A 6,000-nucleotide genomic window follows, 5' to 3' on the forward strand; every position below is an offset into this window, starting at 1 on the left:
AGCCCGGTCAGTCAGTGGTGACAAATGATAGTCATTGGGAGACAATCCCTCCTTAACGATGGAAGGTGAAGGGGCCTGACCATGCTGATGAAGGCGGTCACGCTTCATCAAGTCACTGGCTGTCATATCAGGGCCTACACCTTAAATGCGTCATGAGGAGTGATGGTGGATAAAGTCGTTTAGGGCTATGGACTCCCTCAGGGTTCCCTGCAAGTACTTACAAATCAGCATAAACAACTTCTATGTCTTACCCTCTATGTTGTGTTGTGTGTTTAATATCTTGTGTACAGGCTATAATTGAAACAAACTGGCAGTTGAAAATAATGTAATGTGCAGTGGCTCTGGAAGTTATTCACCCCCTTGGAATTTTCACCCCCCATATTTTATTGTTACAACATAAAATCTAAATGGATGTAATTTTTTGGACAATGATCAACACAAAAAATGTCCATTATCACTGAATGAAAAATACAGCTCCGAATTTTTTTTTGACCTCTGTAAATTTTCTTTCCTTTCCAAAAAAGTCGAAAAGGAAGGTTTTGAGTGAGAAACCAGAAGGGTTAAAAATAAGGTTAGTTAATATTTGGTGGCGGTACCCTTCCTCTATAAAATTGCTCAACCTCCGTCAAACTGGATACGGACATCTGGTGAACATACATTTTCAACTCTATCCACATTCTCTATAGATCTCTATTTTGGTCCGATCAGACCATATCATCCACTTCTCAGCCTCCTACATGCCTTTTGGCAAAATAGCTGAGATTTGATGTGTTTTTTTTTCCCACTCTCCCAAAAAGCCCAGTTTAATGAAGCACCCAGCTCAGCCGAGGAGGACTGTAACTCCTTTAGAGTTTCTATAGGTATATTGGTGGCCTCCCTGACTTAGGCTGACCAGATGTCCCAGTTTTCCGGGGACAGTCCCCAATTTTGGTTGCATGACCCCGTATTAACTGCGTTAAAAAGAGACAATATAGCGTGTTAAAAGGATCGCTTAGTCTCCAACGTATAGTTACCTTCGATCAGTTAATACATAATGTATTTAGTAGTGCTAACTATTGCTATCAACCAAAAAGAAATACTAGCTACCTGCTACAGTATTTTTAAAACAAATGGCATGCACCCACTTTCGTTAATGAACCGTTTCTGCAGGGCTGTCACGGTTCTCTTCATTTGCTAGTAGGCAGAGTTGGGGAGTAACGGATTACATGTGGTCCTGGTCAAGACAATCTCCTGAACTCCAAACTGAATGTCAGAATGGGAAAGAAAGGTGATTTAAGCAATTTTGAGCGTGGCATGGTTGTTGATGCCAGACGGCCCGGTCTGAGTATTTCACAATCTGCTCAGTTACTGGGATTTTCACGCACAACCATTTCTAGGGTTTACAAAGAATGGTGTGAAAAGGGAAAAACATCCAGTATGCGGTAGTCCAGTGGGCGAAAATGCCTTGTTGATGCTAGAGGTCAGAGGAGAATGGGCCGACTGATTCAAGCTGATAGAAGAGCAACTTCTGACTGACTGAAATAACCACTCGTTACAACCGAGGTATGCAGCAAAGCATTTGTGAAGCCACAACATGCACAACCTTGAAGGGGATGGGCTACAACTGCAGAAGAAATAGGAAAAAGAGGCTACAATTTGCACGAGCTCACCAAAATTGGACTGTTGAAGACTGGAAGAATGTTGCCTGGTCTGATGAGTCTCGATTTCTGTTGAGACATTCAGATGGTAGAGTCAGAATTTGGCATGAACAGAATGAGAACATCTACCCATCATGCCTTGTTACCACGGTGCAGGCTGGTGGTGGTGGTTTAATGGTGTGGGGGATGTTTTCTTGGCACACTTTAGGCCCCTTAGTGCCAATTGGGCATCGTTTAAATGCCACGGCCTACCTGAGCATTGTTTCTGACCATGTCCATCCCTTTATGACCACCATGTACCCATCCTCTGATGGCTACTTCTAGCAGGATAATGCACCATGTCACAAAGCTCGAATAATTTCAAATTGGTTTCTTGAACATGACAATGAGTTCACTGTACTGAAATGGCCCCCACAGTCACCAGATCTCAACCCAATAGAGCATCTTTGGGATGTTGTGGAACGGGAGCTTCATGCCCTGGATGTGCATTCCACAAATCTCCATCAACTGCAAGATGCTATCCTATCAATATGGGCCAACATTTCTAAAGAATGCTTTCAGCACCTTGTTGAATCAATACCATGTAGAATTAAGGCAGTTCTGAAGGCGAAAGGGGGTCAAACACAGTATTAGTATGGTGTTCCTAATAATCGTTTAGGTGAGTGATATATATATATATATATATTTTACAAGAAAATTAACTCTAATTCGGTAATTTACCAACTAGAATATTGTAATCGGATTACAGATACTTTTGAAAAAATACTATGATTACTTTAATTTAAAAAGAATAGGTGCATGAAATAATTATAACACATTGCATGTTTGATTTTTTATGTAATGTTTTAAAAACAATTTGAACCAACATAACAGTTGCGGGCCTCAGTTGGGTGTGTGATTATCCTGAACATTAATAGGTGATAGGCCTACCTCCAGTTATATATTTTTCAAGCTTAAATGTTTATTTTTCAAATGCACCAAATAACACAGCCTGGAAGAGTAGCCCTGAACAACTCAGGCAGGAATTGTTTAGAAGATTAAGCAACTATTTGTAAGATAGCTGTAACATGGCGCTGCCTTCAATATATAATATTATATGGAATATTTGAGGAGAAATGGTGTGTCGGGAAGCACTCTGCGACAGGATGATGATTTGCATTGGACACAGCCACCTCAACTCAGTTTATACAGGTAGGCCATGTGATCCTGCTTGCTTTGCATCTCAGAAAATGTTGTTCATTGGTTATCATTGGCTGCTGACAATGACAGAATAGGCTAACATTCTTGTTAAGATTAACAAGTCAGATTCTTACAATATCTGACAGACTTTTAGCGTGCAATGTTGAGATGTAGCCCAATCATATTGAAACAGTAAGCAATGGTTAAGAAACCCTTTCCAAAGGCACTGTACATAGGGTAAAATACAAATTCCGTTTTTGGCCAGCTGTGTAAACCCTAACATTGATTGACCCCGCAAAATGTGTTCAACAGGTTATAGGCTATTCCTATTTGTTTTCTAATGCCTCTTAATATGAAAGTTATCTAAAAGTAATATAATAAAATAATAAGATTAAGTTACTGAGTTTGAGTAATCAAAGAGTTACATTACTGATTACAAATGTGGACATGTAACTGTAACGGATTACATTTAAAACCTACCCAACTCTGCTAGTAGGCTATAGCAGAGAAAACTGCTCAAATCCCCTGTGTTTTCTTTTAGTGAGTTTCATTTTAATGAACCGAGATTACTCTTGGGCCCTCCTTTTTCCTTGAACACAACAGGCTACTTTTCCCAGCTTAAAGTAAGTAACTGATTGGTCAAAACAGCAAAGGTGGGAAAATGTCAGCTGCTTCCCCTGTCAATAGCTGCAATCATGGTCCTGGGGACCCAAAGGGTTACACGTTTTAGTATTTGCCCTAGCCACTCACACACCTGTTTCAAAAAGTCCATAATTGTTCCTGTGCCAAAAAAGCAAAAGGTCCTCTGCATGAATGACTACCGCCCTGTAGCACTCACACCAATCATCATGAAGTGCTTTGAGCGGCTAGTTAAAACACACATCACAGACTCCATGCCTGCAACACTTGACCCGCTACAGTTTGTCTACAGACAAAATAGATCCACAGAGGACGCCATCGCTCTGACCCTCCACTCTGCAGTCTCTCATCTGGACAAAAGGAACAGGTATGTGAGAATTCTGTTCATTGACTATAGCTCAGCCTTCAACACCATTGTGCTTCACAAGCTGTTGGTTAAGCTCAGGGATCTGGGTCTCAACCCCACTATGTTCAGATGGATCCAGAACTTCCTGACGGGCAGATCCCAGGTGGTGCGGATGGGCAACACCACCAACTCCTCACTGACTCTCAGTACTGGCTCCCCCCTGTACTCTCTCTTCACCCAACTCACATCTCCAACACCATCGGTAAGTTTGCTGACGACACCACCATTATAGGCCTGATCTCTGACAACGACGAGTCAGCCTATAGAGACGAAGTAAGGTCACTGACTTTGTGGTGTCAGGATAACAATCTCCAGCTCAATATCAGCAAAACGAAGATTTTTGATCACAGGAAGTAGTGGTGGGGAGACCACGCCCCCATGCACATCAATGGGTCTGCAGTAGGGAGAGTTCACAACATCAGGTTCCTCAGGGTCAACATCAGTGATGATTTGACCTGGTCTCATCACTCTAATGTTGTGGTGAAGGAGGCCAGGAAACGGCTCTTCTTCCTACGCCTATTAAAGAGATTTGGCATGGATTCCATTCTCACCAACTTCTACAGATGCACTATTGAGAGGATCCTGACCGCCTGTGTCACCGCCCTCGTTCGCAAAGCACTTCAGAGGGTGACTAAAACAGCAGAGAGCATCACAAGGTCTGACCTTCCATCCCTGCAGGATCTCTACACAGAGAGGAGGATGAGAAAACGGATCATTACAGATCCCAGCCACCTATGCCACAAACTGTTTGCCAAGCTGCCGTCAGGCAGAAGGTACAGGAGTATTCAGTCCAAAACTAACAGGCTACGGGACAGCTTCTACAGGCTGTAAGGCTGCTCAACTCAGGAACCCCTCTTCCCTTCCATCCATAGGCCATGCACACCAGTCACTTTATATCATGCACATCTGTCACTTTTACATTGCACTACAGTTGTATAGTTGTATAATTATTATTATTGCTGTGTTTTTGTATAGTGTTATTACTGATTGATTGTTTTATATATATTTTTTAAATTATAATTACTGTTACTTTTTAACTTTTAACTGCACTGTCGGGAATAGAAAAACCAAGCATTTCATTGCCGTAACTTATTGCAAATGACAAATAAACCTTTTGAACTTGGCCCTACCACTCACACACTTGATTTACGTAATCAACCTTTCATCAAGTCTTTAATTTGAATCGGGTGTGTGATTGCTAGGGCAAAAACAAGGTCTCTTGTCCTTTTTCTTTTTTCTTTTTAAAAAGGAGGGAAAACGGAAACAGGCCGAAAAAGCGCTTTGCACGCACCTAGTTTGCAAGTGCTCTTGCTAATGCTAGCTTGCTATGTAAGAGAGAGAGTAAACATTTCTACTTTGGAGTTGATATAGTGCTTCACATGTAATGTTGTCTGTGGGTTTGAAACCAGACACACACAAAAATAAACCACACACACAGTCTCTTGACCCTTTTTCCAAGATAAACAGGGAGAACACCAGAAAAAGGTGTTAGCACCAAGTTCACAAAGCGCTCTTTGTCCTGCTAGCTTGCTTGTTAAGCAGGGCAGAGCTTTTAGATGGGGTTCGGGTTAAGGTTAGCCTTACCCTTCTTTTCTTTGACAGGAAACAGAGGGTGCACCGTTCTCGGAGTTACTGCAATACCAAGTCGATGCGTGGAGCGGACGGAGCAAGCCCCGCTTCCGACTCCCTGTTCGAAAGATCTATTTAATATGTATAGTCCCCCGATGGGGACTATACATATTACCCGAATTGACCAGAATTGGGAAACTGACTAGCGGGTACAGCAAGCGAGTCTCCGCCTGTGTGTGAATGAATGGTCAAGGAGCCCAGGAAGCCTTTTTTGAATGGCTAGCAAAGGAGCGATTCCGCTTATGTGTAAATGAGGAGTTAGGCACTTGTGACCCATGTACATATCAGTCGCTGAGTTATTTACATATTTTAAAAGTGACATCCCTTCCAGAGCTGAACTTTGGGAATGTGTACATATACCTTTTGGAGAATCCATCCCCTTACACTGCTATCAAAATGAAAGCCAGTATAACACATAATCATGTGACAAATCTACCATTCCTACTGTTTAAATTGACAGTATAGATTGCTGTGGAGAAGGTTAGACTGGTGCAATTTTTTCCTGTATTA

At 42.0% G+C, this 6,000-nt stretch overlaps 1 pseudogene; it reads right to left on the minus strand.

Annotated features, from left to right (window-relative positions):
• Positions 1–5,468: 5,468 nt before the first annotated feature.
• Positions 5,469–5,632, minus strand: LOC114840530 (annotated as a pseudogene).
• Between the last annotated feature and the right edge of the window lie 368 nt (positions 5,633–6,000).

The sequence above is a fragment of the Esox lucius genome, chromosome 12 (assembly GCF_011004845.1).
Source record: "Esox lucius isolate fEsoLuc1 chromosome 12, fEsoLuc1.pri, whole genome shotgun sequence".
Classification (NCBI taxonomy): domain Eukaryota; kingdom Metazoa; phylum Chordata; class Actinopteri; order Esociformes; family Esocidae; genus Esox; species Esox lucius.